At 35.8% G+C, this 26,732-nt stretch overlaps 1 pseudogene; it reads right to left on the bottom strand.

The window, feature by feature from the left end:
- Nucleotides 1–1,118: 1,118 nt before the first annotated feature.
- The window catches only part of LOC138170260 (tripartite motif-containing protein 75-like), a 31,546-nt pseudogene continuing 5,932 nt past the window's right edge, over nt 1,119–26,732 (bottom strand).

The raw sequence follows: 26,732 nt of genomic DNA, 5'->3' as shown, positions 1-26,732 counted from the left end.
TATTATTACATTTGCATTTATGATGCTCTGTAGGAATCACTCTGTTGCACCACCTGTGTGTCTGTCCGTGGCCACAGTCAGTGGGTACTGAAGAAATGGGATTCCAACAAAAGTCCCTCTCTACAAGTCCAACAATTAGCCATTGAAGATATTCTTGATAGAAACATGAAGCGGGGAATGTCAAGCTTTTACAGATAATTTTCTATAGCAGATTACATTTGTCATAGACCTAACTGACTTAAGGGTAGACAATCACAGAGATCCCATTGTATTTACAACTTCATAATTACCAACAATGAAATTGACATTCACTCTTGTAAAGTAGCACTCAGTTTCCAATTCTGCCCAACTAGGCTCCCTTTTGTACATATATTAAGATAAAAAAGTGAATATAATTCCAAGATCATCCTGAAATCTTTTTACTTAATTTACCCAGGAATTTGTACCTCATGTCTTTCTACTGAGAGGTGAGAAAGGATGTCACTAGGTGAATTCTCCCTTCAAAGTAACAAACAGTAACAGACAAAAGTGGGATATTCTTGTTTCTCTTCAGAAATTCTATCCATGTCCAGTTGCATAATAGACAATTCCCTTTCATTCATGCAATGGAGACTTCTGGAGGTGTAAACAGCATACATCTGACCTAAAGAAATAACCTGCATATCTGAAAGTCTTCTTTCTATTATCAGATAATTCATATGGTTAGTGACCCTGTAACAGTCAAGATTCTTGAAATTTCCTCAAAATTTGCATGAATTTGTGCAATAAAAATTGATCAGGTTTGGTGTGAAAGGTTCTAGCCTTTGAAGCAACAGTGACTCATTCTTGCTCAGTGTATCCTGCATCCTGAAGCAAAAAAAAAAGGGGGGGGCAGCCAGGTGGCAGTGAGTAAGAGCACCGACCCCAGAGTTGGGCAACCTGGGATCGATTCCAGCCTCAGATACTTGGCACCCACACAAAATAACTGGCTGTGTAACCTTGAGCAAGTTACTTAATCCCAATTGCTTAAAAAAAATCCTGAAGTAGGTATATATCTGGCATATGAGACTTTTTTTCCCTTAATACTTGTGTTAAGATAGTTGAAGGCTGCTTATCCTCTTTTTCTCTGTGTTTTGGACCTAATGTTCCTTAAAGTGCTCAGACATTTCATTCTCCCTGTCATCCAGCTCCATAAGACTATGGACATCCTCCTCATCACTCAAGAATTCACTTATTGGTGGAGCGCAGATGGCAGACTTAAAGTACAAACTTGGCATGAGCTCATGCTCTAATCACTTCTAATACTTGTAAAAAAAATGACTCCAAACAAACTTTAGAGCTACAGAAACCACAAAGTGACAGAGAGAGACAAATCTTCCACTGAAGGAAGACTTGCAGGCTGACAGGGAGGGTCTATCACACTGAGCTGGGAGCCAAGCACAGTCCTGTGTGAGTTGCACCAGCCCAGACCCCAGGGCAGCCCTGACCAGCAGGCCGGCCAGAGCAGACTTCAGAAGAGTGAATCATCAGCAGCTGTTGAGGTTTCCAGACTTCTCAAGCCATAAATTCCAAAGACAAAGTAAAAAGTCAGTGTGGAACTCTGTTGGAACAGGGGGGGACTGAAGAATGTGGTCTGGCTCCTGCCCCCGGGGTGAGAAGTGGCAGAGCCACAGCAACTGTGCAGCCCCACTAAATGGCTGCCTCAGGAGCTCCTGGCCTGCAGATCTTAGGGGGACCAAATGACCATTCAGAGGGTAATCACTCTTGCTTTAACCTACTTGGATCTGGATTATGATCTTGGGTGGAGGTCCTGGTGTGTGGCCAGTGAGCCAGAGTTTGTGGGGGCTGTAGAGAGGGCACTCTCCTAATAGCTCCAGTAGCTGTGAAACCCCAGAAATTTGGGACAAAGTTCTCTCCATTCTGGAAGCAGAGTTCTACCATAGCAAAGAACTTAAAAGTCAAGTAATTGACTGGCAGGAAGACCAAGCAAAGGAAGCACAAACAGACCATAGAATATTTTGGGGGGAACAAAAAGGATTAAGGCATGGAGTGGGAGGAAGACAGCAAAGTCAGAACTCCTGCATCAAAAGCCTCCAAGAAAAATATGAAATGGTTACAGGCCATGGACTAGCTCAAGAATGATTTTGAAAATCAGTTAAGAGAAGTGGAGGAAAAATTTGGAAGAGAAATGAGAATGAAGCAAGAAAATTATGAAAAGCTAGTCAACAGCCTGCTAAAGGAGACCCAAAATTACACTGAAGAAAATAACACCTTAAAAAACAGACTAACTCAAATGGCAAAGGAAGCCCAAAAAGCCAATGAGGAGAAGAATGCCATAAAAAGCCAAATTTGTTAGATGGAAAAGGAACTTCAAAAACTCACTGAAGAGAATAACTCCTTCAAAATTATGTTGGAGCAATTAGAAGCTAATGACTTTATGAGAAATCAAGATACTATAAAAGAGATACAAAGAAATGAAAAATAGAAGGCAATGTGAAATATCTCATTGGAATAACCACTGACCTGGAAAATAGATCCAGGAGAGATAATTTAAAAATTATTGGACTACCTGCAAACCATGATCAAAAAAAGAGCCCAGACACCACCTTTCAAGAAATTCTCAAGGAAAATTGCCCTGATATTCTAGAACCAGAGGGCAAAATAGAAATGGAAAGAATTCACTGATCACCTCTTGAAAAAGATCCCAAAAAGAAAACTCCTAGGAATATTGTAGTCAAATTCCAGAGTTCCCAGGTCAAGGAGAAAATACTGCAAGCAATCAGGAAGAAACAATTTGAGTATTGTAGAAACACAATCAGGATAACACAACACCTAGCAGCTTCTATATTAAGGGATCACAGGGCTTGGAGTATGATATTCCAGAGGTCAAAGGAGCTAGGATTAAAACCAAGAATCACCTGCCCAGAAAAACTGAGTATAATGCTACAGGGGAAAATATGGTCATTCAATGAAATAAAGGATTTTCAAGCACTCTTGATGAAAAAACCAGAGCTGAACAGAAAATTTGACTTTCAAATACAAGAAGCAAGAGAAGCATGAGAATGTAAACAGGAAAAAGAAATCATAAAGACCTTGTTCAAGTTGAACTATTTATATTCCTACATGGAAAAACAATCATTGTAACTCATAAAACTTTTCTCAGTGTAAGGATAGTTGAAGGGAATATAGATGTGTGTATATATGTATGTATAGGAGGGTATATGTGAGGATATATGTGGTTAAATATATATGTGTGTGGACACATGTATCTATGTACATAGACAGAGGGTAACCGCTGAGTTGAATATGTAGGGATGATATCTAAAATATAAATTTAAGAAGTGAGAGGAATTTATTGGGAGGAGAAAGGGAGACATAGATTAGGGTAAATTATCATATAAAAGAGGCAAGAGAAAACTGTTACAATGGAAGGGAAGATCAGGAAGGTGAAAGGGAATGGGACAACCTTATTTTCATTGAATTTGGCTTAAGGAGGGAATGCCATACACACTCGATTGGGTATCTTACCCTATAAGAAAATAGGGGTGGTAGGAGATAAGAGAGGGGAGGATAGAAGGAAGGGCAACTTGAGGGAGAGGGTAGTTAGAAGCAAACATTTTTGAAAAGGGATAGGGTCAAAGGAGAAATAGAATAAGTAGGGGCAGGATAGGATGGATGGAAATATAGTTAGTCTTTCACAATATAAATACTATGGAAATAATTTGTATAACTACACATGTACAACCTATATTGAATTGCTTATACTCCCAGTGGGGGCAAGTGAGGAGGGAAGGAGGGAAAAAATTTGGAACTCAAAGTTTTAAAAACAAATGCTTAAAAAAAAACCCAAACAAAACTAAAACAAAAAACAAAAAAAAAGTTGTTTTTTACATGCAACTGGGAAATAAGTTATACAGGCACTGGGGTATAGAAATTCATCTTGCTCTACTAGAAAGTTAAGGGGGTGATGGGGCAAGATATAAGAGAGAACAGATTGGGGAAAGGGTATTCAATTGGCTTGCTATTTTGGGGTGGGGGTAGGGGAAAGATGCGGAGAAAAATTGTAACTCAAAATCTTGTGGAAATGAATGTTGAAAACTAAAAATAAATGAATTTTAGAAAAAAAGAATTCACTTATTTCTTGAAAATTTTTCGTTCAATTTCTTTTTACATTTCACTTATTCCACCCACATGACAGCCCAAGGTACTTTCTTTTCCTCAAGCATTGGCTTATCAATATCTTTTAAATTTTCATATTCAACTTTCAGATTCTACTGGAACTTTTTCTGGTATTCCTCAGCAGCCTCTTCTATGGGTCGGATTGTGTGAGCTTCATGTTACTGGTATGATGAACAGGATACACAGAGTAGGGTCTTATCATCCATACAGAACAGCTTTTGAGCCTCCTGGTGACTGTCACATTTACTGGGTCCCTCAGGTCTCTGCTGATGTTGCTTGATGATGACAGCAGACTTCTTTTCTTTAAAGTGGATTTAAAAGCTCTTGACTGGGAGATTTCCTACTCTCAGGGTAGGAGAAAAGCATGGAAACTTTGCTGGAGTCACTGAGACAAGATTGGAAAACACTGTATCCACAGTTGATGGTCACTGAGCCTATGAAATAGACCTGACAAGTGTTTCAGGTGAATACATCCTGGAGACCTTTGATTATCTCTTTGGAAGCCACGAACCTTTAATACTCCTGCTGGCTGCCTCCTTTCAGAAACTTGGGTCCAGGAGAATAGTAAGCTCCAAGTAGGAATGTGCTGAAAGTATTAGTATAAATATTATAACTACAATTTCTTACCTTTTCAAACCTATATATCATACCTTTCTATTTATATTGAAATATATATTTTGTTTTTTGATTCTTGAACCTCCTTGAATTTTTGGTTTCATTTTCAATTATTGTTGAAGAATTTCAAGAATTTCTGATGAAATTTTTCCAGATTGCATTCTACATTCCTTTTTTATTGCCCTTAATCAAATGGCATAGTATTCAAATTTTCTATGTGTATTTGTCATCTACATAGTGATTTCATCTTCCATTTTCTTTCTACAACTCTTCAGAAGTTTTCTCAAGTAGCTTTTGCCAAAGATGAGATTTTTTTTACTAAGAATATTCCTAGATCTATCTTTCCTCATGTGGTCCTTACCATGACAAGGACTATAGCAGGTACTACTGTATGCAAGTCCTGAAAATATTTTTATGTTCTCTATCAAATATTGTAGAGTAATATGTTTGTTAATGATGAATATAAAATATCATATTTTTCAAAGATCCCATGCCACCACCCATCATTTTTTTATCTGTTAGTTGGATTCATGTTATCCATTAGCTTTTCAAAATTTCATCCCAAGTATCTTCCTTCCAAGATATTTTAAGATATTGTTAGGATTTTTGTCATTTCTTTTTTTAATGGATAGTACTTTTTGCAAAGTGTTTTAAAATATTGTTATGATTTTTGTTATTTCTTTTGTTACTGAATAGCACTTTTTTCAAAATGTTTTAAGATATTGTTATGATTTTTATTATTTCTTTTGTTACTGGATAGCACTTCTGGAGGCTGCGTATAGAGTAATTTTCAAATGCCCTTTTCTTTTGTCTTTTCCTGATTCAATTTTAATTAAAACCCCAATATCCATTTTCATTTCATCTAATTCAGATTTAGGAAAGAAGCTATTTCTTAAATTAACTTACATTGATCTGTAATACACTGTTTTGTAACTTGGAATTGAGGAAATCATTGACAAACAGCAGTAGAAGACTTTTTATGTAAGTGTTGAATTGTTTTCAGTTTTATTATGTATTACTTGAAAATAAAAAAATTCTAGTCCATTTCATATGAACTCAGCCTTTGCTTACTTTGGTTGTCAGTTCCATCTGTACTAGGCCATTTCCAGCAGGTAAGATATTGTTATTTTTAATTTGTTTCAATGTATCTTGACTTCTTTTTTTTTTTTTTAAGCAATCGGGGGTTAAGTAACTTGCTCAAGATTACACAGCCAGTTATTTCTGGGTGTGGTGCTGAGCCCAGATTTGATCCAGGTCATCCCAACACTGGAGCTGGTGCTCTTACTCGCTGAGCCACCTGGCTGCCCCTAAGCAATTGGGGTTAAGTAAGTTGCTCAAGTTTACACGGCCAGGTGTTTCTGGGTGGGTGCTAAGTGTCTGAGCCTGGGATTTGATCTCCAGGTCTTCTCAACACTGGAGCCGGTGCTCTTACTCGCTGTGCTTCCTGGCCGCCCCTGCATCTTGACTTCTTATGCAACAGAACATGAAGGTGCTCCACTTCCTTTACTTTCCCCTGTATGAAGTTGATCATTACAATAGTTCTCAGTAGAGCTGTCCTGAAACCTTATTCTGCCCTGCCAATTTCTTAGAGTCCTAGCATCAGTTAAATCACGCTGGCAGGGCTGCTAACCTCAGTAGAGGTATTGATGGAGCTGATTAGCCCAAGTCAGGCTTCTTCCACAACTATCAAAGCTACTGCAGTGGTCTCAGTGTTCAGAGTGCTTGTTACTCCTACCTGTGACTTATATTCCCTTACTTTCCATTATTCCATACTTTGTGGCATGTTCAGTGGGGGTGTAATAGACTCCTTCTTCCCTTCCTCTTCATCATCATTGGTGATGATGAGGATAATGATGATACATGTGTAGGAATGGACAAGTTTCAATCTGTATCCTTGGTCAGAGTATTCATATCAGTGAGAATATAGACTCACCATTAAAGTACCTGCTCAAGTCCCACCACTATGCATCAGATCACCAATAATTATGTGGCTATTTGTTTCAGCACACAGATAGATGATAAACATTGTCAATTTGAATGTTTCAACCATGTTAAAAAAGTTAGCTCAATAAGCAATTCCTATGCAATTCCCATGTCTAAACCCCCTTGCAAATCTCCTTCAATCTTCTAAAAGTTTGAAGAGATACCTAACATTAGAAGGGGAGAAGCAATGCTGATGATCTTTGTCCCTCACTGCCTGATGCTACTATTTCCTTTTAAACTAAGATATTGGTGTTCAGTCGTTTTCAGTTATGTTCAATTCTTTATGATCGCATTGCTTGTTGCTATTTTTTCAGGCATGGTGATGTGTGGGTTTGATTTGCTTGACTCTGCTATAAGGTTTATGATTTTCTTTATTTGTGGAGAGGGAGCTAGTAATAGTGTTGCAAAAGAAACAGAAAGAATGGTGGTCACTGAAGCATTTTTAATGAATGAGAAAGAACAGAAGGAAGCTCATAAGAAAACAGAAAATTAAGACAGCTTTGAAGGTAATAGATTCGTACACACATGCGCGCATATACCCACACACATTTAAAACAATCTGTATATAACAGAAATCCATGGTTTTATATATAATACTCTTTTTCTAGTCTACTTAGTGAAAGGGAATGTTCTTTTTGGATGTTCATTAGATTCAGAATAAAGTTTTAAAATGATGGATTATTGCATGGGATATTTTGTGGAATGATAAAGTTCAGTCATATTAAAAAATCTCATTGTCCCTTCTATTTCATTTTTTTTTTAAGCAATTGGGGTTAAGTAACTTGCTCAAGGTTACACGGCCAGTTATTTCTGCATGTGGTGCTAAATATCTGAGCCCAGATTTGATCCCCAGGTCATCCCGACACTGGAGCCAGTGCTCTTACTCACTGAGCCACCTGGCAACCCCTAAGCAATTGGGGTTAAGTAACTTGCTAAAGGTTACACGGCCAGGTGTTTCTGGGTGGGTGCTAAGTGTCTGAGCCTGGATTCGATCCCCAGGTCATCCCAACACTGGAGCTGGTGCTCTTACTCGCTGTGCTACCTGGCCGCCCCAGTCCCTTCTATTTCTTGATACAATTTCTAGTATTTATACTTCTAGTACATTTAGTATATTTAGTTTTAATATATGCTAAATATACTAAATTTTTATTTAAATATAAGTTGAAATGTACTAAATCTAGTATATTTAGTTTTACTTGCATTTGAAACAAAAATAATTTCTTTCAAAGAATTTTGATTTAAGGATGGACACAGATGACTATATGAAAAATCACTGAAGACACAGAAGGATTCCCAAAGATCTGTAAGACCTCTGCAAGAACATGTAGATATTAAGGAAAAGGTATTAATATGAATTTCATAAGAGATAATTTTAGTAATATATTCAAGAAATAAATAGGACACAGGCAAATAGCATTTCTTTCATTTAGAAGGAAAATAAGCCTCTGTGGAATTAACTTATATAAACAGATATTGTTTCTACATGGAATGAAGTAATCAAATCAAGAGCAGAATTATTATTGAATTTGTTCAGTCTCTTCTCTCAGTGTATATGCCCACATTGGAACTTACTCTGGCTTCTGAATCAATATTTCTGGTTTAAAACTGAGATTCCAATTTTATTCAATTGCCCCATGTGGAAGCATCCAAATTTGTTCTCCAAGAATTTATTTTCATAAAAATAAATAACAAATGGTATTTGGTTTTGCTCAATTTGTTTTTGAAATGTTACTAAGGCAATCTCACTTATAGAATTCATTTGAATTGGGTTGTCCTATGTATCAGTATCTCTTCACTTTTCCAAACCCTTTCTGAATTCTGTTCAGATGATAAATCCTTTTTGGTAGAACCAGGAACTCTTTCCCTCAAACCACTACCAGTAACAGAATTTCAAGGTTTGCATAGTCTTTGAGATTGAGGTTTCTGATGGCAAAACAAAGTCCCTCTAAAATGCCTGGAAAGCTGGAAATATTCCTATATGAGTTCAGTGGATTGTACATTCTTCAGGTACTCCTTGGAAGATTCCAGAATAATGTGGTACCAGTGCTCACAGAATGTATGCTGTGGATTATTAGTCTTCTATTCTTGGATATGTCATACACTTTGAATAAATTATTTACAATTTTCTACAAGTGTAAAGTGGGTGTCATTGTATTTATTCACGAAATGATCAATTTATGCCCATGACTATTATTACTATTTTATAAGATACATTTTGAACAACAAAATGAATCCTATATTAATGAAAGAATATTGATGAATAAAAGTCATCTCTCATGATTAATATTTTATCTAAAACCCTTATAGGTTAATCACAATAGAACTTTATTTCCCTCTGGATTTTCATGTTAATTTTGAAATGATGCAAATTGTTAGCTAAGAACAAACAAATTATGCTTTAGATTTTCAAGAACCTGTAAGCATGTCACCTGTTTCATCTCTCTACATCCCTGAAGTACCAAGCTTATTAATATCATTCCAAGGTCAAGAGTTCTGAATTTATGACTACCTAATGTCAGAATGGCATTTTTTTCAGAGCAATGTCATATGTTCTTACAAAATGAGGAAGATTATAATTAAACTATTGTGGAATTAGAGTACTCCATAATCTATAATCATAAAGTTTGATAGAAAAAGAAACAATCCATTATTAATGACTTGATTAGGTAGATGACATGTAGAAGAGGAGTTCAGTCAGGAGTGTGCTGGTAAATGTTCAACAGCTGGCTCTGCAAAAACACGACACTATTAATTTCAATTTGCATTATTGTTTTTTCCATCACTTTGCTAAATTTAGACAATCAACAAAACAATAAATCAAGTTCTGACTTGTAGCATTTGTTCATTTCTGAGTTGTAAATGTTCATCCCTAAAATTTAACAGTGAGCTTTCTCAAGCCCCTATGGTACTATGAAATGACTTTAGAATACCCTTGGCTTTTACTGAATAAAGACTCAGACACCTGATCCTGACCTGGTGAAACTGGATTAAGCTAGTTGCCCCATCTTCACTTATTTTTCATGCTGAATTTCATGAAATACACATTTTCATTTTCTTCTTGTTCTATTTTAATTTTATGATTATATTTAGAATGGATATGGAAATGTGTAAAAGTTGTAGCTCTGCAACAACACCTTTTGATAACTGAGATATTTCAGTGGTCCTTGATCTCAAGAATTCAAGTATTTCAAGGATCATTTAAATCCAAGAAGAAACAAGATTAATTATATCAAATTACAAAGGAAAATACAGTAAAAAAGCAAGCAAACGACTAAGACCTGATAATCTATTCCTGAAATACAACCTAATTAATAAGAAAAAGGCAAAGACATCCCAAAGGACTTGAAATCTGGAAAGGTCATTGATGATTCCTCTCCTGTGCTGCTTCTTACAATTTGGAGAAAATAGACAAGACCAGTTTTTGTTGTTATTGTTTTTATTTTGTTGGGTTTTTTTTTTAAGTAACCTCTTGTTAAGGGGAAAATGTTTGTCATGGGAAACTAGAACATTGAAGATTGGAAAAAAGTGATTTTTAACAATGGAACTCAGTTTTTTCATTCAAGGCCTTGTATCCAAAATGCTGTTAGAAGAATTCTGAGAGAACTTATAAAATCTGGGCAACTTTATTAGATTGCCATACATCTACCCAAAGTGTTTGGGGGATTTTTGACTTCCAGGGACCTAGAACCTTTCTTCCCCCCAAAGGATTAATGCACTCTAATAAATATACTGAGATAATGAGAAGCAAAATTGTTCTGGAAATAAACAGATTCTCACATGAAGATAGAATGGCCTTGTACTATGCCAAACATCATGACACATTAATAAGTATATGAAAGAAATGGATAAACATGCTTCTATAGCCTGGGAACTTGCCTAATGTTAACCTCATGAAAAATCTATGAGGGATAATCAAAGCTAAACTTGGAAAAATAGATGATCATCAAAAGTATGTATAACATCTAATGTGATAAAAGTGTACTTTCTTGATGAAGAAATATGTGATTTTTTTGTGAACTCAATGCCAAATCATTTTTAAAAGTGATGGCAGCACATTCAAATTTTGTATATTGAGGGTTTTTTAAGAGGTAAAAAAGCTATGAGATTTATTGGGTAAGTTAATACATTTAATTATTTTATTTTGTCCCAAGTAGTATGCAGACCACTGTAGCTCCTGTAGCTCAGAACAACAAAGAGAAACTTAAAATTTATACAACTACATAAGTTGAGTAGTGTTTTACAAAGTTATGATGGCAGAATGGTGTGTCCCCATACAGAAAGAAAAGTTGGGAAGGGAATATTAGGGAGCTCCAAAGCAATCAGCAGTGATAGAGACCCAATCCATCTTAAACTATATGGGTTCTATTGTGTGAGTAAAAGATATACGGTGCTAAGTGGCTTAGCACTGTGACTATTATGAAAAGAGGGTCACAAAATCTCAGTGCTACCATGGGCCTAGTTAAACTATTCAACTAGTCAGTCAAAACTTTACAGAAATTAGAATTACTTCTAAACTGTTCTGAAAAAGTGGTCATCTAATTTCCTATAAAAGACCAGCAATGATGGAGAGCAAGTTGACCTTTAAGGCAGTCCATTCTACATTTACAATTCTAATTGTTTGAATTTTTTTCTTTCTCCTTACTGTAATGGTAATGTAATTTGAATTTGAAAATCCCTTTGTGTTGGCAAAGGTAGCAAGTACTGAGCAATTAGTAATTGATCAAGCCTCTGTTGGGGAAACAGAAGGTATGAACTCCTGTCACTGATGTAACAGGAAGGGGTTGGCTGAAACAGGAAGCTAATTCTGTATGTATATAAGGAAAAGCCCCAGTAAGGGACAGTCAGAATTTTATCTGGAGGCAGAGCAACTACAGAAGAGAAATGAGAATGGAGAACTGAGTCAGAATTTCCTGAGAACTTGTGGTGGCAGAGCTTCTTCTGAAGAGGAGCCTAGGAGACTGAAGAGTAGCTCAGGAAACCCTCCACCACCCAGGTTGGATGAGGTGATTCTGATTTTTTGAATGAGCTGCAGAAGATTGAGGAAGCATGACCAGGATGCAGGGACTTTGTCTGTTTGTGGCTTGGTTGAGCCTTGAATTCCCAGGAACAGAAATTGTGAAGGATTTGAGATGGACTGGACCCTGTGAACTTCAGTGTGGAGCAGGACCTACCCAGAGAACTGGACAAGGAACTGGGAGCTGTCTGCCATTGAACCCAGGTGACACTCTGTTGAATCCAGGTAGGAGTCGCCTGCCTAGAGTCAAGATGAAAAGACTTCTCTGTGGGTACTGAGTAGTGATGAAATTGTTGCTTACTAGTGACCTAGTGGTGAAGGGTCTGTGTATGATACTTAGTAATTGATTGATGAATAAGTGACTGATTGAGTTAACTTAGTGTGCCCCATGAGTGGAAGACTTTGATTCTTGTACTTTAATATGATTGTTCTTTGTTCTAAATATTGTGACCACTATGGTGGAAACTATGTGGCCATTTTAATGATAATTAAATTCTGTTGTGAATACTATGTTGTGATTTTCTGTGATAAGTTGTAATATTGTGAATTCTGTACCTTGATTTTCTGTGAATGTTTTGCTTTGATTTATTATGGAATAGAGTGTTCACTATACTGTGTAATCAGAATCTTAAAAGCTGTTCACAGTAGCATTCTTCTGGAAAACTGCTTGTGCATGGCTTTATACTTACATCAGTCTTCACTCTTTGTTCCTTGTTCTTTCTTCTATGTCCAAGCAAAATAAATATAATCATACTTCACCATGATAATTCTTCAAATACTTAAAGACTGATGTTATATTTGCACTAAGTATGCTCTTATCTGTGAGACACAGAGTGGCAGAGTGGGTAAAGACCTGTCCTTGAAGCCAGGAAATGTTTATGTTCAAATCTTGCTTCTAATTCGTTCTAGATGTGTGAGCCTAGGTATGATACATAACCTTTCTATGCTCTAAATAACTCTCTAAAAATTAAAATTTAAACTGAAATTGTCAATTTACATTATTTGCAGGATTTTCTGCTATCAATTAAGTCATAGGTTCCTGTCTCCAGTCTGTTCTCCAGGCTAAACATCCCCAGCTAATTTAATAATACATTCAGATATCATAGTTTGCAACCCTTTGTCATTTTGACTGAGTTTGAGCTTATTGATTTACTATTTAAAACAGGAAGCTTAGAACTGAATGAAATACTCTAATTGTGGTCTACCCAAAGCACTAGGACTCTAATCTCCATCTTTCAAGACATGATGCCTCTTTTTGCAACCTAGAAGAACATTGCTTTGGGGACTATTATTGTAGAGTGTTTAATTATATTGAACTTTTAACCTAGGAAAAGTCATGTATTATTTTCCTTGTAACTATTATCTAAGCATATCTCTGCCATTCTGGATCTATGAAGTACATTTTTTAGTTGAGTAAAACAATATTTTTGCTTCTTGAATTTTATCTTATTTGATTCAGACCATTGTTGAAACCTCATTAGGTATTTTGGATCCTGATTCTCTCATCCAACACCTTAGCTACCTCTTCAATATTTTAGGGTTTTTTTTTTTTTGCATTTTTTAGGAGGGGTGAAGGCTGGGCAATTGGGGTTAAGTGACTTGCCAAAGTTCACATGGCTAATAACTGTCAAGTGTTTGAGGCTGGATTTGAACTCAGGTCCTTCAGACTCCAGGGCCAGTGCTCTATTCACTGTGCCACCTAGCTGACCCTTTGATATGTTTTCTATGATTTGATTTCAATCATTTAGAATATATATATATATATTTAGAATATGTATGTGTATATAATGTATGTATGTATGCATGTATGTATAAACTGCAACTTCAAGGACAGATTCCTCACATTTTTAATTACTCACCTCTAACATAATAATGGCCTATTCAAAACTATTAGCCCTGGCCATTTGACCAGATCCAGATTTCTGGTGCTGTCTTCTCCATGGTATAGCATGAGAGAAATTATCAAATGCTTTGTGGATAGTGAAATAACAAATAGGCCTCAAGAATTCAGTATAAAATAATCAAAAGCAATTTCAAAGTGTTAGAACTTAAATTTAAAAAAAATTAAAGAAAGAAATCCAGAAGGAAATTAGAACTTTTGAAAGAACTCAAAAAGACAAATGATAAAACATATAGTTTAGGCTAGCTTCAGATCTTAATAAAACACTGGAAGGCTAAAAACCATGAAGACAGAGACAGAATACAAATACGGAGAGTTGTAACAAAAAATATTTAAGAAAAATTTCTAAAATCAGTTAACTTGAGCTATGAAAATATTCTACATATTATATATGTAATGAAGCTTCAATATGAATGCTTTTTCATCTTTTTGATATTATATTGATGAACAAAATCAGTTTTATAGGATGTTTATATTTTGGCACAAGTCATTTATCTTTACTTTTGACATTTCAGCCTTAAACTTCTTGAATTTTTCAATTAAATTTCCAATTTGACCAACTTGATAATCATTTCTTATAGTATGCTGTAAAGTCTTATCGATCTGTACTTTGTGTCTCATTTCAATATCTCCAAGCAATTTTGAAGTATGATTCCCTAAATTATAGTATTGAAGTTATTTACTTTATTACTTTCTCCTGGGGGACCAACAATTCTAAGACCATTTTGTTGTGCATTTTTCTTTAATGTATTTTGCTTTTATTTTCATAGCTCAAGTTAACTGATTTTAGAAGTGATATCTCAAGGTTGTTTTAATTTGCTTTTCTCTAATCAATAATGATTTAAAGCATTTTTTCATATAACTATAAATGATTTTGATTTCTTTTTTCGAAAATTGCCTGTTCATATCCTTTCAGCATTATCAATTGGGGAATGATTTATATTCATAAAGATTGGACCAAGTTCTTTATATATTTGAGATATTCAACTTTTATCTGATAAACTATCTATAAATCCTGCCCCCAAAAACATTTCTGCTTTCCTTCTGATCTTGGCTATATTTATTTATTTATTTTTTGGAGGGCAATTGGCTATATTTTTTTATTTATTTTTTGGAGGGCAATAAGTGACTTGCCCAAAGTCACGCGGCTAGTAATTGTATCAAGTGTCTGAGGTCGTATTTGAACTCAGTTTCTCCTGACTCTGGGGCCAATGTTCTATTTACTGCACCACCTAGCCACCCCTGTATTTATTTTATTTTTTAAAAAAAAACACCTTTTTTAAAAATTTAATGTAATCAAAATGTTCCATTTTATACCTAAACTTCTAAGGATTCTTGACAAAAAGGCCAGAGTAAGGTAGAAATTTCGTCATTCAAACACAGGAGCTACAGAAAAACAACAAGATAACACAAATGAGATATCACTTTTATATGTACCAGATTGGTTAAAATGATAGAAGAGGAAAGTGACAAATTTTAGAGGAGATGGGAAAAAATTAGGAAAGTAATTTCTTGTTGGTGAAATTGTGTACTGATTCAATCATTTTGAAGAACAATCTGGAACCATGCCCAATGAGTTATTAAACTACCTATACTCTTTGATCCAGCATTACCACTAGTAGGTCTGTTTCCCAAGGTAATCAGGGAAAAAGTAAAATAATCTATATGTTCTAAAATGTTTATAACAGCTCTTTTTGTGGTGGCAAAGAACTGGAAATTGTCAGGATGCCCTTCAACTGAAGAATGACTGAACAAGTTGTAATATATGATTGTGATAGAATACTACTGTGTTATAGGAAATGATGAACTCAGTGATTTTAGAAAAAGACTTGCATGAAATAACAAAAACTATTGTTTTAAGAACAACTTTGAGCAAATAATTTATGTTGACTGCTATAAATACACAAATTAAATATAAAGGACATATGAAAAAAGATGCTACCTGCAGCCAGAGAAAAAAGCTGATAAATAAAAGTATGTAAAGAAATATATATGCATATGCATATAAATGCATATATACACACATGTATATACACAGATAAAGGTGTATTGATTCATAGTTGTATCTAATGGTAGCCATCTCTAGGGTACAGAGGGGGAAAGGGAGAAGAACATTTACATAATAATTTTGTTGTACATTTGAAAGGAACAGCAAGTTGTAATTAGTAGATTTACACTTTCATATGCAATCTTTTTATTATACTATGTTATGTAAATGCCTTTTTCTTACATAAATTAAAAAGAAAATTTAAAAAAAATCCTTGGAAGTTCTCTATTTCATTAAAGATCCACACTTCTTCAGGAACATGCTATGCTATAAGAACCTTCATTCTACCTTTTTTTTATTTTATCAAATGCTTAATTAACTTCTAGTTTATATCATTAATTTCCGCAAGATTTTGAGTTACATATTTCCTCCCCATTTTCCCCCTACCCACCACCTCAAAATAGCGATCCCACTGTATATCCCCTCCTCCAATCTGTTCTCTCCCATATCTTGGCCCATACCCCCTCCAACTTTCCAGTAGGGCATGGTGGATCTCTATGCCCCAGTGCCTGTATATCTTATTTCCCAGTTACATGTAAAATAATATTAATAATAGTATATATATATATACATATATATATATATATATATATTAAACATCTGATTTTAAAGCCTTGAATTCCAGATTCATTCCCTTCCTTCCTTGTCACCCACTCTTACTGGGAAGACAAGCAATTCAATATAGGTTGCACATGTGCAGCTATGCAAAACATTTCCACAGTGGATATATTGTAAAAGACTCACTATATTTCCCTCTCTCCTATCCCTCCTCCCACTTGTTCTATTCTCTACTCTGATCCTGTCCCTTTTCAAAAGTGGGTGTTTCCAACTTCCCTCCCCCCCAGCCTGCCCTCCCTTCCATCATCCCCCCTCTCATCCCCTTCCCCCCTACTCTTCTGTAAGGTGAGATACCCTATTAGGGTGTATGTCATTACCTCCCTAAGCCAAATTCAATGAGAATAAGGCTGACCCATTCCCTTTTGCCTTCCTGTTCTTTCCCTCCATTGTGACCATTTCCTTTGCCTCTTCTATATGAGATAGTTTATCCCATTCTGTCTCTCCCCATATCCCCTCATTATATTCCTCTCTCACCTCCTAATTTCACCTTTTAAGTATCATCCCTTCCTATTAAATTGGTCCTGTGCCCTCTATCTATGTATACCTGTATACATATATACACACATACACATATGTATTCATATGCCCATATACCCTCCTATATAGACATATATATGTGTATACACACACATTTCTATTCCCTTCAACTATTTTCATACTGAGAAAAGTTTCATAAGTTGCAATTATCACTTTTCCATATAGGGATGTAAATATTTCAACTTTGATAAGTTCCTTATGATTTCTTTTCCCTGTTTACCTTCTCATGCTTCTCTTGCTTCTTGTATCTGAATGTCAAATTTTCTATTCAACTCTGGTTTTTTCATCAAGAATGCTTGAAAGTCCTCTATTTCACTGAATGACCATATTTTCCCCTGAAACATGATATTCAGTTTTGCTGGGTAGATGATTCTTGGTTTTAATCCTAGGTCTTTGACCTCCAGAATATCATATTCCAAGTTCTTTTATCCCTCAGTGTAGAAGCTGCCAGATCCTGGGTTATCCTGATTGTGTTTCCACAACATTCAAATTGTTTCTTCCTGGCTGATTGTAATATTTTCTGCTTGATCTGAAAACTCTGGAACCTGGTTATAATATTCCTAGGAGTTTTCTTTTGGGCATCTTTTTCAACAGGTGATTGGTGGATTCTTTCAACCTCTATTTTGCCCTCTGATTTTAAAACATCAGGGCAATTTGCCTTGAGAATTTCTTAGAGGATGATTTCTAGGTTCTATTTTTGATCATGGCTTTCAGGTAGTCCAATATTTTTAAATTATCTCTCCTGGATCTATTTTTCCAGTTTAGTGCTTTTCCCAATGAGATATTTCACATTGCCTTCTATTTTTTTTCATTTGTTTGGATCTGTTTAATAGTATCTTGATTTATCATAAAGTCACTAGCTTCCATTTGCTCCAATCTAATTCTGAAGGAATGTTTTTCTTCAGTGAGCTTTTGAGATTCTTTTTCCATTTGGCAAATTTGGCTTTTTTAAGGCATTCTTCTCTTCATTGGCATTTTGAGCCTCTTTAGCCATTTGAGTTAGTCTTTTTTTTAAGGCGTTATTTTCTTCAGTCAGGTTGTTGACTCTCATTTCATAGTTTTCTTGCATGGTTCTCATTTCTCTTCCCAATTTTTCCTCCACTTCTCTTATTTGGTTTTCAAAATCCTTCTTAAGGTCCTCTGTGGCCTATAACCAGCTCATATTTTTTTTGGAGGCTTTTGGTGCAGGAGTTCTGACTTCACTGTCTTCCTCCTATTCCATGCTTTTAGCCTCTTTGTCCCCAAAATAGGAGTGTAATGTTGGATTGCTCTGTTCATTTTGCTTCCTTTGCTTGCTCACCTTGCCACTCAATTACTTGACTTTTGGGCTTCTTGCCACAGTAGGACTCTGCCACCAGACAGGGGAAATTTGTCCCAAATCACTGAGGTTTTCTCAGCTGCCAAAGGTATTAGTTGGGTGCCCTCTCTGAAGCCTCCACATGCTCTGGCAAGCTGGTCACACACCCCTGGACCTCCACCCTAGACTGCAATCCAGATCCATGCAGGTTAAAGCAAGAGCGATTATCCCTCAGACTGGTTGCTTGATCCCACTACAATCTGCAGGCCAGGAGCTGAAGCTGCCATATGGCATTGGATGCTCAGCTGCTGCACCTCAGCAGCTTCTCCCCCCACCCAGAGGCAAAGGCCAACCATACTCCCAAACTACTGGATTCCAAATTCCACACTGAACTGACCTCTCACTTTGTTCTTAGCATCTATGAGTTGATAATTCTGTAAACCACCACAGCTTCTGGTCATCTGAAGTTCCTCCAGCTGGTGGTTGGTCAGGCCCACCCTGAGGCTAAAACTTCCAGCACAGGCTGCTCGAGTGGGATGGGGTTGGCTCCCAGAGTGCTAAGCTGGCCACTACCTACTTGCTTGCCTGGCTGTCCTCAGTGGGAGGTTAGCTTCTCTGTGTCATTTTGTGGTTTCTATAGCTCCAAAGTTTGTTCAGAGTCACCTTTTACATGAATTGGAGGAGGTGGGAGCTGGAGCCCCATGAAAGTCCTGTTTCTACTCTGCCATCTTGACTCTGCCCCCCCATTCTACTTTGACACAGATAACTGACCAGTGGATAAGGAGATTGGTGTAGGTATCATTTGCCTAGATTTTGACAAAGCATTTGACATAGTTTTGCTTGCTGTTTTGATAAACTAGATGAAGAGATATGAGCAAAATATTTGTGACATTAGGTAAACTTAAATGGATGAAATGAGTATATCCAAAGAGGTTCAAAGTCAAGTTGGAAGGAGATCCCCCAGGGATCTATTATTGGACCTATTCAGTTCAATAGTTTTATCAATAATTTGAACAAAAACATAAATTTGCATAAAATAGGTATCTGAGAGGGACAATTAAAATACTAGATGACAGGATCAGATTTAAAAAAAATATTGACAACATTGGGCTGAGTAACATAAGATGAAATTTAAATAGGAAAAATATCTTAAATTTTGTTTAAAAAAAAATCACACAGGACGTTTTCCATAATAGCCCTAAATTGTCGCAAACTACTACTATTCTACTAATAATAATTTTTGAATCATTCATATCATTAGAAAACTAAAAATACAAACTTTTATTGGGCATTCTTGAAGGAACTGTAAACTTTTAAAATGAAATTACTGATCATAGGTCAGAATATTGGAACTAGAAGGGACTTGAAGGGTCATCTAATTTAACCTCATCTTGCAGATGAGGAAATTATTAGCACAGAAAAGTGAAGGAACTTTCCCAACATCACACATTTAACATGTAACAAGGAGGATTGAAATCTAGGTCTTCTTAGTCTCTTGACTCTACGGCAAATGCTTCTCCTACTACATCCTGTTTCAATATATATTCATTATGTCAATTCATTTAAATGTTCCTTTTGATCTAAGAGATAATCATTGGAAGTCTAAGCGTCGAATCCAACAGGTGTACTTGAAATCAACTTTGTGTACCTACTGAATTATGCCAATTGTACAGGTGGATGGCAAAATAAGGTTCCTATGGTGATAATATCAGTGGGGATAAAGTAATTCCAGTGTCCATAATGTATCAATTTTGTGCTATTCATATTAGAGAGGGAAAATCTTTGCAATCTTACACAAGTTTATCAATGATTAACGATGTAGATATTGTAATGAGCAAAGTCCAAGCTTGACTGCTCCCCCTACCAATTCTCATTCCTACACATAGATCTAGAATGAGGAAATAACCCAAGTATCCAAAGATTATAGTAAGATTTTCAATAGGTGAGAGGAAGAAAACAAGGCAAAAAGTGGGGAGGATTCCAGAAAAAACAAAGTAACAAAATAGAGGAGGAAAGTCCAGTGACAAACATGCATAAGTCATGTAGACTGTTTTTGTCGTTTTGTCGTTTTAATTAACAAGCATTTGTTTTCTCTCCCACCTTTCCCTCCAATTAGGAAAAAATGTCTGAGCAATCCCCAGGCTGATTCAGTAACCATATTTGGGGAATAAAAGCAATCACAAAAAAGAGGGTGGTTGTTCCTCTGATCTGGTGAGACTTCCAACATTCCTGTGGGCTGCTGTTATCAGAGAGTGGCAAGGATAGACCTTCTACTGATAGCACTGATATTTTTTATTCCTGTATCCTTTGGTGATTCTCTGAAATATCTTAATTGGTACCACTACCACCTGAGAGATTTTTTTCCTTCTCTATCTATCTCTGTATCTGAGGATAAAGATTTATAAAGACTTTGGGAAGTCCTTTGCCATTTCAGTACATCCAGCATTCAAGGAGATGGAAAAGTGACATGTGAAATCAGAACTACTAGTGTCACCTTCATCAGTACTGCGAATATCCACCCCCTCCATGCAAAGATTCATGCCTATTCCAAAAATATAGCAAGAGTTTCAAGCCTGCCTGAAGCTACTCAATTTCAATCATATTTTTCTTCCTCAGAAAGATAGGTGCTGATGAACCACATTATCATCCTGCACAGAAATGCTTTCTATAGAGTTGGAATGGGCAACATTAAGACAGTTTCTGCAATGTCAGACTGTTACTGACCTTTAATCTCTGATAGTTCATAATGATAAATAATAACTATTGTTTCTTACTACTCATCCTTACCCCATCAAATAGCCACTATGCTTAATCACAAGAAACAGACAGTCCCAAGGCACCAATTCAAGAACAATGCCTTCTGCATAATTAAATTGATTACTCTAAAATTGGTTGTCAGGTATTATATTATTCCAAGGAGTTCTGTAGCTCAGTGTTAGTGTTTTGGGTCCTTTTGTATTCCTACTATGATTTCATGCTGTCATTTCAAAGTCAAGTTAGCCCAGAGTCATCTGACAGTGATAATGTTATTTATATGGAAGGCCTCCTTCTTGTTCCTTGCTTGGTGATTGTATTACTACTTGGCATGACATGCACTTCTCTTTAAGTTCTACTTTTAATTTTTGTCTTACCTCTTTCCAAAAGTACTTTGTGTTCTCATGTAGCTTGATGACTACACTATGACAGGTCACCCAAGCCTGTTCTTCTAGACAATATACGTGCTCTAAGCCTTTCTTAATCCTCTGAATTTGTCTGGTGCCCTCATCTCTCGGGAACCTATTCTCTCAGCTATGGAGACAAGCTAATACATATGAAAAGGAACACATAATGACTTTACCTGTTATCCCTTTCTGATAACTTTTCTCTTTTCAAAAGAGATTTTACTCAAAGGGTAAATTTGATGTACTCAAAAAAATAAATGTGAGATTTTTAGGTGCCATGACAAGCAAATGGGGGAATTCAGGAGGAATAGGGAAAAGGGAACAGGAGTTTCTTTCTTTTGGACAATCACCATAACACACATTACCCCATCTACATGTCTAGCCAAACCCACATATGACAATTTTGAGTCAAATCCACCTGCTTAGATTTCTGTAAACTCAATAACGAATATAGTTTGGCAAACCCCTGACAATGCTATCACATAAATCCTCTAACAGAAATCATATTATATGAAAAGTATGAAAAATAATGTCATCAGGGTCAAGAGTAAATTTCCATTCCTTCTGCTGGTTGCTATGCAAAAGGGTTATAGTTCCTTGCATCTTCCTTCTCTGTCTCTCATTGCTTTTTCACTGTTTAGTGACTGCATCGTTGATTTGCAGCTTCTTTACTGTTCTCTTGTCCAGACATTCTCTGGAAATGAATATTCTCATTTTGACTGAGCATCTTTAACAAACAGTTCCTGTAAATCCTCCTTTGCTTTGGCTAAGATTTTTTAGACCTGTTACTAGTTCCAGAGTTAAAATGAAGTTGAGGGAGTGGTGACATTCTGGGAGAGATAGGTATCTTTATTTTTTTTCTGGATAAGTAAGATGTAATTCATTTTTCCCACTCAATAGTACTTTATTTTTTCCAATTATTTGTAAAGATAGTTTTCAACATTCACTTTTGTAAGATTTTGAGCTCCAGATTTTTTTCTCCCTCCCTCCTCCCCAACATGGCAAGCAATCTGATATAGGTTATACATGTATAATCATATTAAACATATTTCCATATCAGTCACATTGTGAAGGAAGAATCAGAACAAAAGAGAAAAGCCATAAGAAAGAAGAAAGAAGAAAAGTGAAAATAGTATATTTCAATTCACATTCAGACACCATTGTTCTTTCTCTGGATGTGGATAACATTTTCCATCATGAGCCTTTTGTAATTGTCTTAGATCATTTGATTGCTGAGAAGAGCTAAATTATCATAGTTGATCATCATACAATGTTGCTGCTACTGTGTGTGATGTTCTCCTGTTTCTGCTCAATTTACTCAGCATCAGTTCATGTAAGTCTTTCCAGGTTTTTCTGAAATCTTCCTGCTCATCATTTCTGCTTAATGGTATTCCATTACATATACCATTACCATATACCATAAATTGTTCAGCCACTCCCCACAAAAAGAGCTGCTATAGATATTGTTGTACATGTGGGTCCTTTTCCCATTTTATGATCTCTTTGGGATACAGACCTAGAAGAGCTATTGCTAGATCAAAGGGTATGCACAGTTTGATTGCCCTTTGGGCATAGTTCCAAATTGCTCTCCAGAATGGTTGGATCAGTTCACAACTCCATTAACAATGCATTAGTATTCCAATTTCCCCACATTCTCTCTAAACTGTATCACTTTTATTTTCTGTCATATTAGCCAATCTGACAGAGGTGAGGTGGTGTCTCAGAGATGTTTTGATTTGCATCTCTATAATCAACCATGAGTTAGAGAATTGTTTCATAGGACTATAAATAGCTTTACTTTCTTCATCAGAAAACTACCTGTTCACAGCCTTTCACCATTTATCCACTGGAGAATGACTTGTATGATGTGATATTTACAGCACCCACTATCACAATAAAGACCGTGACTACAAAAATTTCCACATGGCTCTAGATTGCAAAATATATCAAACTCTCCATATAGAGGACAGAAGCAAAGCATTTATTTAGACACCAGAAAACCAAATGCCAACCCCAGGAAACGGAATCCATCAAAGCAACATAAAAGTTAACACACCACGATGTAGCAGAGAGCCATGCCATCCTTTAGCCTTCCCACAAACCAATACAAGATCAATATTTACTCACAAACCTGACTTCCTCCTTGCCTAAGTGTCCTCTCTCTCCCACAGTCTCTCTAGTTCTAAATCCCAGCTTCCTGTGACTCTGCTCTAACCTTCAGCAAACTCCTCCCATCACAGGCTCCATGTCATTATATTCAGCCTATTAGGGGGCAGAGTTTACTTTCAAAGCATGGAAGGTTTTCAAATTCCCCCTTGGGCCTATTAAGGGGCAGGGAATATCTTCAAACTCCCATTCCCATTACAAATCTCTATATATTTTTAGAAATGAAATTTATAAGAAACACTGATCATAAAAATAATTTCCTATCTTTTTACTTTCCTTCTAATCTTGGTTGCATTGTCCTTGTTTGTGCTATTTTAAGAGGCATTGTCCTTTTTAATTTAATGCAATCAAAATTATCCATTTTGTATTTCATAATGTTCTCTATCTCTTATTTGTTCATAAATTCTTTCCTTCTCCATAGATCTGACAGGTAAACTATTCCTTGTTCTCCTAATTTGCTTATGGTATCACCTTTGTGTCTAAATAATGTTCCCATTTTGACCATAAGGAATATAACAAACTCTAGTTTGTATAGAAAATATGCCAAAAGAAACTCAAATTTTTAAATATTCCTATAGGAAAATTTATAATTATAGTTTTGATAGTCACTATTATAATGTAGTCTCAATCTATGACTGGCAATGGATGATACATGTGATAACTCATGCATAATAACAATATTCAGATAATACAGATACCTCATTTAAATAATGTAATACCTACAACTGCCCTTTTCAGTGATCAAGTTGCCAAAACAAAGGTACTTATCTGGATTATAAGAGGTTACTAGATATGTGACATCTACCCTTAGACATTCAAGTCATTTGTATCCTAGAGAATTACATTCTTATTCATTGAACCTTTTAAGATTGTCCTTGGGAATACTGAGAATTTAAGTGCTATGTTCTAGAGTCACATAAGCAGTCTGTGACAGAGGCTGGGCCAGAAGTTAGGTCTTACTCACTTCAAGCCTGATCCTTTGTCCTCTCTCTTTTGCTACCTCAAATAACCAAACCTAGATTGAAAACTACAACAAAGCCTTTAAAGGCGGTAAAAAAATTGGTACTTACCCATCTCAGTAAGTTTTATACCAAAATAAATATTTTTTCCCTTTTGAAGTTGTAATTCTAAAGATAGAAAGTGAGTGTTACATATAATAAAGAAGCATGATACACTGCTGCAGAAAGGAGGAGAAATAGAAATCATCATGAATAAGGAAGAGTTAGTGGCTTGAAGGCTTGTCTTGTCATTCACGGACTATGTAGGGAATTACTAAGATATTTGGTGAATTTATTCTTACCAAACCCCACAAAAATCAATTATTCCCTGTTCCTCAAAACAATACTGAAAAAAATTAGAGGTTTAAAAGTGACTAAATTTGCAAGACACCTTTAAGGGAAGGTTAAACACTAAGAAACAAACAAAAGAAAACAAACTCATTTTACAAATACATACTTTGTATTTTTAAAATACTTCATTGACTTGACATGTGTGAAATTCTTTTTTTTTTGCCTTTTGGAGGGCAATTGGGGTTAAGTAACTTGCCCAAGGTTACACAGCTAAGTGTGTGTGTGTGTGTGTGTGTGTGTGTGTGTGTGTGTGTGTTAAGTGTCTGAGGCCAGAACCAAACTCCAGTCCTCCTGGCTCCAGGTCCTGTGGTTTACTCACTGTGCCACCTAGCCACCCTATGTGTGAAATTCTAACAAAGTGGACATGAGGAAAATGCTGCTTTAGCAAAGGAGTAACGAAGATAACAAGGAAGATAAAGACAAAAGTGGAATATTATGAAGATAAAGAATCTTACCTTTGCTACATAGCAGAGATTTGGAAGATCTGATGAAAATGGGCAATATAGACATTTCATTTAGTTCCTATAGACAGGAACCAACCCTAATTCAACTCTTTGAGTTGCCTTAACTTGGGTGGAATAAGAAAATGTTACTGTTTTTTTTATTTCTCATTGGATGGTTTGTGATTCTGTTCTCCGCAACTCAAAAGCCTGATCTAGTAGGGTAAAAATACAGGTGAAGATAAGAAAAAGAAAAATGTATAAATCAGAAATCTGTATGCATGCTAAGAATAAGTCTTTACACTGTCCTTAAAATGTCAACTTTTTCTACTTGACTTTTTTTTTGTAACAAGAAGAAAGTATAAATCTAAAAACAGTTTAGAATCTTTTGGGGGCTGGATTTACAGTATCAGAATCAGAACAAATTTACTAGTCCTGACTTACATGTTGTGGGAGACCCAAGAGTTTATCTTGACTTCTACTGTAATTGCAAAAGGATAATAGCTATTCTATAATATTTTTCAAGATATTCACCAGTTACTTTTTAAGTAAAATTTTATTGATAGCTTGCTTGTGCATTATCTATTTCTTCCAATGTCTTTCTACTTCCATGCTAAGTAACAAAGAATATTTTAATGAAAAAAAATGAAAAAGAGGAAAAATCAGCAAAACTGATAAACATATTTTAAAAATCTAAAAATCTATAAAATATGTCATGTGTCTGGACCTCCCACCTCAGCAAGGCAGTACCTCTTCTCATGCCTCTTTTTTGGGTCATGTTTGCTCTATGTAACGTGCCAAGATTCACATTCAATTGTGTTATAGTTGCTCTTGCTTATTTCTATTTATATGATTATAGTGACTGTGTATGTGATTTTTTTACTTTACTTCATTTTGCATCGTTCATTTCTTTCCATGTTTCTCTATTAATCATGTTAATCATTTTTGTAGAAGAGTGGTATTTCATTACATTCATATACTACAATTTGTTTAGCTATTTCCTAAAAAAGTAAGGCATCCTGGGAAAACTGGAATATAGTATGGCAGAAATTGGGCATAGACCATTATCTAACACCATATACCAAAATCAAGTCTAAATGGGTGCATGATCTAGGTATAAAGGTTGATACTGTAAGCAGTCTCCTAAAACAAGGAATAGTTTACCTATCAGACTTGTGGAGAGGGAAAGACTTTATGACTAAACAAGAATTAGAGAACATTATAAAATGCAAAATGGATAATTTTGACTACATGAAATTGAAAAGTTTCTGTACAAACAAAGCCAATGTAACCAAGATTAAGAAGGAGGTGGGAAATTGGGAAAGAATCTTTACAACCTATGTCTCTGACAAAGGACTCATTTCTAAAATATACAGAGAATTGAGTCAAATTTATAAGATTACAAGTCATTCCCCAATTGATAAATGGTCAAAGGATATGAACAGGC

Source organism: Petaurus breviceps, unplaced genomic scaffold, assembly GCF_028583685.1.
Source record: "Petaurus breviceps papuanus isolate PSGF00001 unplaced genomic scaffold, PetGlider_PUasm1.0 38, whole genome shotgun sequence".
Classification (NCBI taxonomy): domain Eukaryota; kingdom Metazoa; phylum Chordata; class Mammalia; order Diprotodontia; family Petauridae; genus Petaurus; species Petaurus breviceps.
Note: the sequence above shows the minus strand (reverse complement) of the source record. Positions and strands in the feature narration are given on the sequence as shown.